Raw genomic sequence first — 13,561 nt, forward strand, 5'->3', positions numbered from 1 at the left:
GTGCATCCATAGTCTAAAAAAAGATGTCTAAGGGGGAACATGATAGTTTTCAACTATGTAAAAGGTTGTTATAAACAGGGCAACGATCAATTGTTCTCAGTGTCCACCAAGGGTAGGACAAGAGGTGACTAGCTCAGTTTGCAGCAGGGGCGATTTCTGTTGGAGATTAGGAAAACTTTTTTCAACTACAAGGATAGTTAAACACTAGAACTGGCTAACAAGGAAGGCTGTGGAATCTCTGGAGGTTTTAAAGAAAAGGTTAGGCAGACACCTGCAGGGGTGGTCTAAGTATAATTACTCCTGCCTAAGTGCAGGGGGTTGGATTACATGACTGCTTGAGGTCTCATTCATTTAGGCATTTTTGACTCTGGGATTCTGTTATGCAGATATATTCAGTTCTTCTAATGTTTTCCAAGGATTGGTCAGCCATGGTGACCTGAAGTCTCTGGAAGTGTCAGAAAACACCACAGCCCCAACTAATGAACAACTATAAATACAAAGATAAAATCTCAGTCATTCTTAGGAACCCTGCTTCTTAAAAGTTCTCCTGTAGCATGTAGCAACCACATCCTAACTTCCCAACTGCTTGAAAACCGATTAATTCTGCTTTGATTATAACACTGAAATCCAGATTAATTTCATTTTGCTGATGTTAATGGAACTACTTTTGATTAACACTAAATTCTTCCCTTACTGAGTACAGCACTACCACCTGCTTCATGCTCCTGTTCTGACCTTTATTCCTTCCTGGTAAGAATTCAACCAACCTTACTTCTCCAAGGCTAGCAGGCTCCTTCACTTAACTAATTATTCATCTATTTAAAATTCCTAAAATATTAAGGGGGGGAGTCTCTTAGAATGTATAACAAACTACTGCATCTCACTTGCGCATCACAGAATCCTGCAGGTGAACTGGGCTAGAAAAACAGATTGGGAAAGAACTCTCTAGTTTTCTCTAAGGGTTATTCCTGGCTTCTCTCAACTGTTATAGACTTCAGTCTTTTCAGCTTTCTGAAAAGAACAGGAAGAGAAAGAAAGGTAAAACACAATTGTTGAGCGAAGAGGGCCTTTTCTGCTGCCCTTTTTCCACAAAAAGTCCATCCCATTCCTGCTTGACAAATATGCTGGTTGTGTCAGGAGAATGGTTGTAACAAAATGGAGCTGCTTGCCATGAGATCTAATTTTTTTGGTCTGGTGCTTCTCTGCAGTTCTTCACTATCTAACTGCTGATTGGTTAGCTGTGGAAGAATAATCCATTTCCATACAAGAATACTGAAGGTGTTTGTGACAATCCCTTCAATGACATCCCCAGTAAGCCCATGATTGACAACAGTGAAAAAGTTGGTCAGGCTCCCGAACTGAGAGTTAGTTGTAGATAGCTGCAGATATCTCAGGCAGATTTCTGTGGCAGCTGGAGACTAAGAAAATGCCTTCGAACTCCAGAATGGCCTCCATGACACTAGTGCTCAGAAATCTGAGCTTTCACTGGCTAGCAGCTATGTGGAATCTTATTTTCTGGATAGGAACCCTAAGCCACTTATCTCTTTTGTGTTCTTAAAAAGACTCTACTTCTATTGTGGAGTATTATTATTCTAAGACTTGCATTTTCATTACGCACTCATGTTAATTCAGTTTAGTGTAAGTGTAGCACTTTGGGACTGTAGTTTCTTAGGCTGGAATCTGATTTTAAAATTCAGTCAACTACCAAAGTAGTACTGTAGATTTATGAATCCCATGTAATACTGAAAATGAAGTGCTAAAGTATGTTAACTTTATCAAAGCTTTAACTGTATGCTTTACCAAGTGGCTTTTAATCTGTGGTCTGTTGACCTCTGGGGGTCTGCAGACTAAGATTTCCAAAGGGGGTCTGCATCTTCATTCAAATGTTTTTAGGGGTCCGCAAATGAAAAAAGGTTGGAAACTGCTGCTTTATACACATCTCTGTACCAAACAGACCAACTATGCAGAAAATCTCAACATAGCTTTCCATAAAGACTAAAATGATACCCAATCCTCTCTCAATGTAAGCCATATGAAGGCAGGGGGACAGTTTTTCCCTCACTGGGGGACAGTCTCATGGCATCTCAATAGCATATATATGGTGCTCCCCATCTTAAAGCATATGGTAAGCATTAGCTGATCCTCACTATATCCGTGTGAAAGTGTGAGAGTATCATCTCCATGTTACTGATGGAGACACTGAGATCATAGATGTTAGTATCAGAAGCTGAATAACAGATGTTTGTGGCTTCAAGTCCTGACTCTGGATGCTACTGTAATCTAAATTAAGGAAAGAGAGCGATTGGGTACTATTCCAAAGTCCCTAATGTAGACTGGAGCCTAGCTCTACTAATTGTTGTACAAACAAATATGAACACTGTGGCTTACCAACCTCACTATCAATGTAGGCAAATTCTAAAGCTACAGTGCCAAGAAAGCATTCTAGCTGAGTGTTTTGCAAAAGTCTAGTAAAAGCCATGTAGAACTTTAACATTTCTTTCCTTCTGCATAGTTCAACAATTTTATTTCATATTCAATGTACCCTCTTCATATAAATAGTTATGCCTATCACCATCAAACTGCAAGTTTATAGTATAAAGCTTCATCAGGAGAACATCCATAAATGACTAAATATCTGAACAGAAACCCTCCCAATATAGAAAATATAACTTAAGGGAGAAAACTCTGTTTTGCAGAGACTTCTGCTTTATGTACAGAATGCTGAATAAACAAGCAAATAAACTTAGACCCTTAATCACATTAATGGTTCTTTATTCTAACACTTCTATTCATATAAACAATCGTTCTCCCCTACTTTCAGATCTCCTTCCCACTTAGAAATATGGGCAGAGTGGCGGAGACCTCATACTTGAATGTACTAGAGTGCTTAGGTTTCAGAGTAGCAGCCGTGTTAAGTCTGTATTCGCAAAAAGAAAAGGAGTACTTGTGGCACCTTAGAGACTAACCAATTTATTTGAGCATGAGCTTTCATGAGCTACATGCATCCGATGAAGTGAGCTGTAGCTCACGAAAGCTTATGCGCAAATAAATTGGTTAGTCGCTAAGGTGCCACAAGTACTCCTTTTCTTTTTTCTAGAGTGCTTAAAATGCCTGAATGTGAAGTGTCCTGGGGCAGAGCCTCCTCAGTGACAGGCTTTTGACACGAATTAATTTTCCTCAGTGTGAATAGCTGTAGCTAGTAGCTTTTGTTTTTTAGACCTCATCTATTGTAACTTTTAGATAGCTCTGTGACCAGCATCAGAAAATAAGTTTGCCTGAAGGTATCCATAGTTTAGGGCCTTATTTGGCATTTCTTATCCCTTCTCACTTTTCTTATTTGACAGTTACCAGACTCTTTCCTGCATCACAGTCTGCAAACAGGAAAAAGGCAGCAGCAGTTTTTTGTTTATATTTTGTTTTGTAGCATGAGTTAAAAATATCAGTGGTTAACTGTGTAACCTCAGCAGCAGGGGGTGGAAATGTACTGGAACAAACTTCTGCTTTCAGAAGTGTGTTCAAACTTCAGCACAAAATTAATTGACAATAACAAATGCAACTACATCCAGTCCAGTGATTACACAATGTATTTGTTCCATTTACAGTACTTTCTGATATCTTCACATCTGCTAGCAAAACTATTTCAATAACTGGTGTATTAATCTGCTAGTGTATTTAAGGCAGTGTTTAAGTAAGTCACTTTAAAAAAAACCTCTTGAAACCAGTTTCCAGACCAGCATATGAAAATTGCTATCAACCATCTGTTAACGCTGCTCCACTCCCTATTAATCTCCAAAGATACATGAGTTAAAGATTCTCATCACTCATGTTAAAACCTTGCATCCTCACTTCCCAGAGTAGTTCCTGAATCTGGAGATCAGTTAGCATCCTAGAAGCTCCTCCGTAGTTTAGTGGGCCCTCATAGCATCTAGGATGAGGTGGCTCCTCTAGTCACCTCAGTAGGTGGTGGTCTCGGATATATTCTCTGTTAGGGGAATGTATCCTGCTATGGCAAGGAGGTGAATTTGAGGTAATAGGTCCTTTTCATATCTTGCTGCTCTAATCTTTTATCCTGCTGTACAATCCTAAAGGTTTAATTGCACAAACAGAAAGTGTTTGAGGTAGTGAGTCAAAGCCATGTTAGTTTTGTTTTCAAAGCCTGCATTTTCTGTTCACATCATTTTCACATCATTCACATCATGTTCACATCATTTTCACATCAATGTCAATGCCGTGATCCTGATTTGGAAGTAATCTGAGTAGAATACAGCACCTAATTTCCAAACACACATTTTACCCTGTTTTTCCTTGATGGCTGGGCTCTAGAAAGCAGAGAAGTGGCTCATTCAGCAGCCTTCTTTCATAGGGCTGGGTGTGTATAATATATTAGGAGTACTTGTGGCACCTTAGAGACTAACAAAGGTGCCTCAAGTACTCCTGTTCTTTTTGTGGATACAGACTAACACGGCTGCTACTCTGAAAGCAATAATATATTACAAACTCTATTATGAAAATAAGACTTTTGCTTGTTAAAATCAGTCACAATGTGAATCTGCTTTATTTTTATAAGTGCTGTGGTATCTGATTTTGAAGCTCTTACCCGATAAGTTATCTTCAGGGTGAGTGTCAACTCTTAAATCCATTTTTTTTTTAAAAATCACAGTTCAGGGATTCAAAGGAAGAGCACAAGTCATCACTGATTAGGCACTGATGGTCAGTCAGTTGACAGCAATTTGTCAGGGCCCAGGAGGAGCAGCCTACAACTTCAGAGAGGGATCTTATTTCAGTGGCAGCCATGTCAAGTGTGAGACCAGAAGAATCTAGAGGTGTTAATGAAAGCACTTCTTAATTTTTTTCTTTGATGGGGGGCATTGGACACTTGGCCCTGAAGGACTGTGGAATGGACAAAAAGAACCCCAGATGCACAGAGTAAGTGCACACCTTGCCTAGACTGCTCAAGAAAACTCGTAGGGGTAACGAAGTCCACACTGCATGTGGCCTGCTTTGCAGATGATGAGTTTGGCTCAGTGGTGGGAGAGTCTGAGGCAAGATTAGCCTTTTAGTACAAGCAGCAAATGTGAATGGGCAAAGAAAGAAGACTGACTTGTTTTTTAAATGCAGAATTGTTCCCATTAGTGGAAGACCTGGAAGATCAACTTCATGATGTGGAAGGGGAGGTTAGTAAACGACCCTACAGAATATCAGGAATAACTAGAAACACTTGGAATCTCCAAAATGTATTTTACACACTTCTTCTATCTCTTATAAAAAAATAACCCAAAAACCTTAACTGAACTGCTAAAAGGGGCATGTTCCTAAACTGAGCAACTACATAACTATCTTACTGTAGCCTTCTTCCTGCTTCCATCTGTTACCTCTGTTTCATATCATGACAAAGCCTGAGACTGAGCTTTTGAGGGCTTTCTAGATTTTCCATGACGTACGCAGAACACGTGTAGGTGCTATAAAATTAATGCTTTTTGTAATGTTGAAAGCCTCACATGCTGGACTTGTTGTTTCTTGTTTGCTCTTGAACTATGCTTGGGAACTAATCTCAATTCTGAACCTATTTAACAACAGGTTTTGGGTTAACCCAAATGGCTACAGGTTCTCCCCCAGCCCCTTCCATACACTCTGCCATACTGTTGCCAATAAGATTTTTTTTAAAGAGGATTACCAGATGTCCAACCCTTAAAAGATTCAGTGTGGATCAAAACTAGCAGTAAAGCAGACAGTTTACTTGGAAAGATAATGTAACAATAACAACTCTTCAAAATATTTGCAAGAAAATGTATCTAGTTTTGGAGTGAATGCCACATGGTTGCATGTTTCATTAGCAACTCTCAGTAGGGCCATCAAAAGGTTCTTTAGTATGTATTTGCATGAAGTTTATTTCACATCCTGTACAGTAGTTATGACATCAAATGAGGCAAAACTTGGGCACGGGGATGCATTGACAGTTTCACTCTGAAACTGAGTTGGTTCTAACCTAAAGTTTGCAGCAAAATCTAGGTCTTATGACCAGACTAAGTATCTAAACAGATGAGACTGCTTCTACACTCTTGCAAAAGTACACCATAATTGGGGTGGCAAGGATGAGGAAGCAAAATGTGTCATTAGGTTGAGACAGTTGAGGTTGTGGGTTTTGTATCCGTTGCTGGTGAACGCTGAACTAGTAAAACTCCATGGTTTTGCTTTGTGTGATGGCCCATCCACTCCCAGTCTTTGTTCAAGCCTGGGTTGATTGTGTTCAGTTTGCAGGTTAGTTCCAATTCAGCAGTCTACTATTTCCCCATGTTTATTCCCGCCCCCGGCTGTTCCTCAGACGTTCTTGTCAGCTGCTGGAAATGGCCCACCTCGATTATCACTACAAAAGGTCCCCGCCCCCCCCCACCCCCCGTTCTCCTGCTGGTAATAGCTCACCTTACCTGATCACTCTCATTACAGTGTGTATGGTAACACCCATTGTTTCATGTTCTCTGTGTATATAAATCTCCCCACTGTATTTTCCACTGAATGCATCTGATGAAGTGAGCTGTAGCTCACGAAAGCTTATGCTCAAATAAATTTGTTCATTTCTAAGGTGCCACAAGTACTCCTTTTCTTTTTGCAGATACAGAGTAACATGGCTGCTACTCTGAAACCATTTATAAGTGTAATAGAAAAGAATCCAGACTGTTTCCATGCACTTGCTGTGTTTGAACTGTGTTTCTGTTTGTAGTGAAACTTTGCCTAGAGTGAAGATCTTCCACTGATGAAGAAAAAAATCCCATCAGAGGAGAAGGGACCCATTTCATATGGAAAGTTTTCAGGGTTTTTTCCCCCTGGGCCACTTGTAATCCTCCCTAGAATACATATGTCAATTCTGTTTTCATTTTTCACCACCATGTCCAGAGCTCTCACTAGCTCCTGACTATGTATCAGGCTCAAACATTGGGTTCAAACGCTCAGACCTGCTGACCAGTCACAGCTGAGCTAAGAGGTGGAGAGAAATACTTTCCCAACCAGCCAAGGACTGAAAGGAAGATTTGTTGCTGAATGCTGTTGTCTTGGAACTGGCTTCCTGGCAGGCCTTCCTGATCATGCTGCCAAAAATTTCCAATTGGAAAAGGCTGCTGCAGCCTCCAAAAATATGTAGCACTGTTTCGAACAAAGGAATGGGGGTGAAGGGACCCACGTTACTCCCGTGTCTGACTCCACATAGAATGTGTTCTAAGGGCTGTAGAAAGTTCCTGAAGAAAGGGTTGAAGAAAGATACTTCTCAGGGGATTGGGAAGGTGCCAGTTTTAACCTCCAGAATGGACTCTACTTCCTCTCCATTTGGGAAGATGGCTGTCCCCTTAAAAGGTATAGAGTTTTTTTTTCCTCTCCACCATTCCTCCAAATCTGCTAATAAAAGCACCAAGTTCATATTGAGAACATCTTGAGCTAGTAGTTTGGCTTTGCGGAACCTCTCAAGTCACTAGACTGCTGTCAGAAGAGATTTTGTAACACAGCCTCAAGATTGCCGATATGATCTCTTCACCTCATTTTTTGTGTAACGTGCTTCTGGTCAAATGCGAACACCTTTTTTGGGATGCAGCAGTTCTCAAGCGAAAGTGGCTAAATACAACGTTAGAGCTTTTTCTCCTGCAGTAGCCTGCTTGGCCAAAACCAGAAAATGAAGACTAGTGTGGTGGAGGCAGTGTGTCTTAGGCCTGGTCTACAGTAGAAAATGAAGTCTGCTTTACTACATTGTTCAGGGGCATGAAAAATCCACACCCCTGAGTGGTGTAGTTAAGCCGACCTAACTCCCAGTGTCAACAGAGCTAGGCTGACGGAAGAATTCTTCCATTGCCCTAGCTGCCACTTCTCGAGGAGGTGGATTATCCATGCCGACAGGAGAACACTTCCCGTCGGCATAGGCAATGTCTACACTGAAGTGCTACAGTGGCACAGCTATGCCTGTGTAGCATTTTAAATGTAGATGTACCCTTAGTACAGAGGTGGGCAAACTACGGGACCGTTCTGCCTGGCCCCTGAGCTCCTGGCCGGGGAGGCTAGCCCCTGGCCCCTCCCCTGCTGTTCTCCCTCCCCCGCAGCCTCAGTGCACCGCGCTGCCAGTGCAACACTCTGGGCGGTGGGGCTGTGAGCTCCTGGGGCTGCACAGCCGCAGAGCCTGGCCTGACCCGGTGCTCTGTGCTGCGCGGCACAGCTACCTGTCCTGGTGCAGCCAGGCAGCGCAGTAAGGGGGAAAGGAGCGGGGGGGTTGGATGGGGTCAGGGCAGTCAGAGAGCCGGGAACAGGGGGGTTGAATGGAGCAGGGGTCCCAGGGGGGCAGTCAGGAAGGAGAAGGGGGGTTAGATGGGGCAGCGGGGGACAGTTAGGGGTGGGGAGTCCGGGGGCGGTCAGGGGAAAGAGAGTTGGGGGGTGGATGGGGCAGGGGTCCCCGGGGGGCCATCAGGGAACAGGGCGGGTTGGATGTGGCAGGAGTCCCGGGACAGCCGTCAGGGGGCAAGAAGCAGGGGGGGTCAGATAGGGGGTGGGGGCTTGGCCATGCCTGGCTGTTTGAGGAGGCACAGCCTCCCCTAAAAGGCCTTCCATACAATTTCAGAAACCCGATGCGGCCCTCAGGCCAAAAAGTTTGCCCACCCCTGCCTTAGTATTTACAGAATTGCAGCAGCCATGATTAAAACTTTGGTTCTCAGTATTGCCAACCCCAAATATTCAAAAATCATGAGTCAGGCTCACAAAAAAGCATGAGATTGGCTTTAAAAATCCCGGTTATGTAAATAATAGATTTGGTGTTCTGCTTTTTGAGCCTTTAGGGCATACTGGGGGTCACATTTTGAAGTTTTCTCTACAGCCGCAAGGACTAGAAACATACTTGTTCTTTAAGAATGAAAGCTGAAATCATCCCACATCTACTTGACACCAGGAGTTGGGGCTTAAGGAAAATAATAATGATCATGAGACTCATGACAAAATGAGAGTTGGCAACGCTGCACTGCTAACACATTGTGACCCTGGGCAAATCACTTCTGTCCCTCCTTTTTCTGTAAACTGGGTGGGGACTAGCTTTCTGTTATATGTTTGTACAGTGCCTAGCACAGTAGAGCTAATGATCTGTGACTGAGGCCCCTGTGCATTATCACATTACAAATCAATAATAAAAGTGACCTTTCTTCATCAAGCACTTTCAGATTATCCGATGAAAAGTGCTATATACGTCCAAAGTGTAATTGCACTTATGAGGCCGTCCTGTCAGTCAGGAAGTGAACTGCTGAGTTAGCGGTAAATCAAAAATAAACCTTATGGATCACTAAGAAACGGCAAGATCCGTTCAGCAGAACACGAAACATACTGTATATAAAGTGCTGCACGCTCGGTCTGACATTTTGGTAAGACTTTGGTGTCTTCAGTTTCAGAAAAACGGACTTAAACAAAGCACTCTCTCTAGCTAGCTAGGCCAATAATATCAAAAGTAAACAGGATGCTGGTCAATAGATGGATGGATTTTTAATCAGTCAAAATGGATTGTGTAAAATCCCAGAGTGGATAAGAGAATTTCCTTTAAGAAGTCCTGTGTAAAATATTTATTTCTGCAGAAATTGACCCCTTTGTACATTAAAATCATCAAGCCCTCCCACAGCTGGAAAGCTTAACTGTTTTTTCAACTTGCCCTTTATTGTTTTGGTTTTCAGTTTGTGTTAGAAAACGGCACACTAGGAGACACTGGCCAAATATGCCCTGTGGAGGAGTAGTTCTGCTACAGTGTGTGCGGTATCCCTAGACTTTGGGAAAGTTTGGGATTGTACTTCATGGCTCAGCTTTGTTTTTCCTATTTCTTGCATTTGGGTCACTTGGTGTTTTGCAATATTCTAATATATTAGTTTTTTGCCAAGGAGAGAGGGAGGGTATTTAAACTTTCTCGGAAATATTTTAACATTTCTCTGAATGCAACAGTTTGAAAGCTCTTGGGGTTTTGATTCTTTGAGGAAGGGGGATTGGTGGGGGGTTTGCGCAGCATCAAAGTTACCTAGGCTGTTGTTTGCTCCTCCCCACCCCCGCCTTGCCCCTAGACTAAGATAAATGAGCTTTTTTGTTGTTGTTGTTGTTCTACTCCCCTTCTCAAACCCTCCCCCAAAGCCAGTTAAATTTCTGCAAGCTGAAGACTTTCCTCTCCCCTCCCCTCTTTTTTTGGTATGTGGAGCCCCCCCCCCATCCCGCCCCCATGGAGAGCTTTGTCCATCTATCTTTGTCCATTCTGCTCTCTTTTATTGCCCTGTTCAGCTCTAAGATTTCTTTCTTCAGTTCTGTGATTAAAACTCTATGAAAGCATTTGGGGTTTTTCTACTTTGCACCTCATATTCTCCCCCTCCCCCCGCATAGCTCTATAAATTTATTTTACACTTCAGAGTAACGTTTTATAAAGAAAATCTGTTGCCACTGCCAGCCAGAGCTCCAGAACTACCCCCTCTAACCAGAACATGTTGCAGGATTCCTCCCTGACTTAAAAATGAAGGAAATAAGTAAGCCAACCTTACAGAACTCCATTGCAATACCTCCAGCCATAAAGCCCTTGTAATAACACCATAATGGCTCCGTGCCCAATGGAAAATATCCATCTGCTCCCAGCAGCAGATAACTCCAGTCTGCGTGCTGTGTGCTATATAACTTGTTTGTTTGGGTTTTGGTATTTTTTTCCCCGCTTCTTTGTTATTCATTACTCAATCCTATCTCCTCCTCCCCTGCACAAACAGGTCTCAGCACACTGAGACAGAACCTTGCAGTGGCTCTGCTAGTCATAGTACAGAACACTGTGTCCTGTTGATAATTTCTGTTCACTTTGCAAATGTTACCATTGTTTTATTCCTTTTTTTTCCCAGGCTGCAGCCCCACCCGCACTCAATATCAGTCGGGCATAAAACATCCAAACTTAACAATATGCTTACCAGAGCTGTCCTTAGCTTTCACTCTTAATATTTGATCATTGAGGGGTAAACTTTAAAGCTCAGATCACGGCAGAAGTAGAATTATGAAAGGGGAAAGCGATGGAGTTTCCTGCTGCGGCCACCTGTTCCTGTAAGAGAGGGCCTTACTTCCTGCCATAGTGCAAAAACATATGAAATAGAAAAAAACCTCAGTACAGATACGATCGTGTTTTATGGGGGGGAGGGGGACAAGAGGACAGGCTTTCAGTCCTAAATGAGGATAGACTCCCATAATCTGACCTGAGACACAAGTGAAACTAGACGCAACCTTATTTTGAGAACTCGGTGCATTAGTATTCTAGCCTTTCCTTTCCAGGACCTGAACATGTCTAGGAAAAGGATAAAGTAGAAATTTGGTGCTCTGTTGCAACAACATCTCACCTTTCCAATAGCAGTAATTGCCCAGGAAACAAACATCTCCTCCAGCGGGATATGTCTGGCTTTAAAACCAACAATCTACAAAAATACCCAGATGCATTCTTGTTCTACCAACCCTATATGATTCAGGCAACCAAAAGACAGTTACCGTCTCAGAACTAGCTGTGGCTTCTCTTTTATATCAGGTAGTTACTCTACTCAGAGCGGTTGATCATTGTAGCAAGTGCACTGGGATAAGGGTCATTTTAACACGAATCTGGGAAAATCCAGATTTAAAATAAAGTTTGGGTCACAAGAGCAGAGGTACTTGGCAAGCTCATACTAATCTGTTGTTGAGTTTTTTAGAGAGCATGTGGCACAGTTGGGAGGCTCTAGTCAAGAAAGACCAAGGACTCCAGTAGTAGGAAGTGTTGCAATCAGAATTAAGGTGCATTGGGTGGGAAGTTTTTACACCACTTGTGCATGCTCTCAGCTGCTATGAAATAATAATCCATGGGATTCTTTTGTTAAAAATCTCATAGCAAATTTTTTTCTAGGGTAGTGGATTTGGCTGTAGTCAAGTGCTCCCAATATCTGACTGTTCACCTTTGCATCAGGCCAATCTTTTAGTAGCGTTGCAAATTGTTCCAAGATACAAAGTGAAGTATGCATAATAGTAACCCGTGATACTTATTAACATCCGTGACAGAATACCTATTAGTTTCTGTGATGTTGGTTTATGTCACAATGGAGGCCTAAAACAACTAGAGTTAAGAGCAGCAACCAAAAGAATTAGGTAATACTTTAATGTGCTTTGAGATTCTCAGAAGAAAGCGGTCAGAAACGAGTAATGAATCCTCTCAACATCACTTTGAGCTAGGTGAGGAGTATTCCCACCTCTACAAGTAGAAGAAATGGCCTGGAGAAGAACTGTGCAGCACAAAGAGGAACTCTACACAAACCAGCAGCAGAGCAGGAAACAGAATGCAGGAGTCCTGGCTCCTAATCCCATTCTTTAACCATTACATGACATACTCAGTTTAAATTTCAGAGTAGCAGTCGTGTTAGTCTGTATTCGCAAAAAGAAAAGGAGTACTTGTGGCACCTTAGAGACTAACACATTTATTTGAGCATAAACTTTCGTGAGCTACAGCTCACTTCACTGGATGCATTCAGTGGAAAATACAGACTCTGAATGCATCTGATGAAGTGAGCTGTAGCTCACGAAAGCTTATGCTCAAATAAATTGGTTAGTCTCTAAGGTGCCACAAGTACTCCTTTTCTTTTTTAGTTTAAATTGTTCACTTTTAAATGACAGTTAAAACCACTGCTGTCCTGCTGCTTCGGAATGGAGAGTAATATCCCAGCACTGACCTGTTGATGACAATCTGTGAGTATATCTACACTGCAATCAGGAGGTCAGATTAGAACATCTGTAGACATTCCCAAGGTCCTAAACTATTCTTATTCCAGAGCAGGGGCTGCGTGGGAGGTGTCTCATGTCCCAGGTGAGTGCCCTAACCAGTGAGATAGTGGACAAAATTGGGGGCAGCAGTATCACAGCTTCCTTATCTGGCCATGTGAATGGCACTGGAATCTAGCCTGAAAAAAATCTAAATGTTTCACTTTGAAGACATCAAAATGAACCATTTTGACACTTCCAATTTTCCTTTCATTCATTTCAACTGAAACAATTCACTGAGGTTGACATGAATTTGCAAAATGTTTTGTTTGATCTGCATTTTTCAGAAAAAAAGTTTTGGCTGAAAAACTTTGCCCAGCTGTGAACTGATGATAGTGTCTCCCACTGACCTCTGGCGATTCTGTTTTGATAAATGTGGAATAGCCAGTACTCAGTGCTTCGGCAACTCACTCCTTCTGATGGTTCAGCGTCAGTACGTGCATTTCTGCAATAAATTATGTCCAAACATATTTCTGACTCATGATCTGCCAGAAGCTTTTTCCCTACAGTATGTTGTGTGTTCAGACAGGACAATCGTCAACAAATCTGGCTGTATATCTCAGCAACAGATGTCAAGCAATTCCACCTTTCCTGTCTTTCTGTTCCTAATAGGAATAGAGCCTTGCTAGCAAGACAGAGCTGTGGTGGAAATCTGAAAGGTGATAGTGTCAGAGAGAAAGACGCAAGATTGAACAAATGGAGGTGCAAGACAGGTTTGAAGAGTGTGAAGAAGCTAAAGTGGCCTTGGTCTGGCCATATTGCAAATAGACTT

At 42.3% G+C, this 13,561-nt stretch overlaps 1 protein-coding gene across 5 annotated transcripts in view; it reads right to left on the reverse strand.

Annotated features, from left to right (window-relative positions):
- Positions 1 to 10,655, reverse strand: part of LOC141999868 (N-acetyllactosaminide alpha-1,3-galactosyltransferase-like) — a 78,625-nt gene extending 67,970 nt beyond the window's left edge. For 3 of the 5 annotated variants that reach the window (XM_074973706.1, XM_074973699.1, XM_074973707.1), the window contains exon 1: positions 10,542 to 10,655. The gene's annotated coding sequence lies outside the window, so the exon portion shown is untranslated. Of the gene's footprint in view, positions 1 to 10,518 lie in introns of all 5 variants that reach the window. The other 2 variants (XM_074973700.1, XM_074973701.1) reach the window with 2 other exon arrangements.
- Positions 10,656 to 13,561: the final 2,906 nt, after the last annotated feature.

The sequence above is a fragment of the Natator depressus genome, chromosome 16 (genome assembly GCF_965152275.1).
Source record: "Natator depressus isolate rNatDep1 chromosome 16, rNatDep2.hap1, whole genome shotgun sequence".
NCBI classification, from domain to species: Eukaryota; Metazoa; Chordata; order Testudines; family Cheloniidae; genus Natator; species Natator depressus.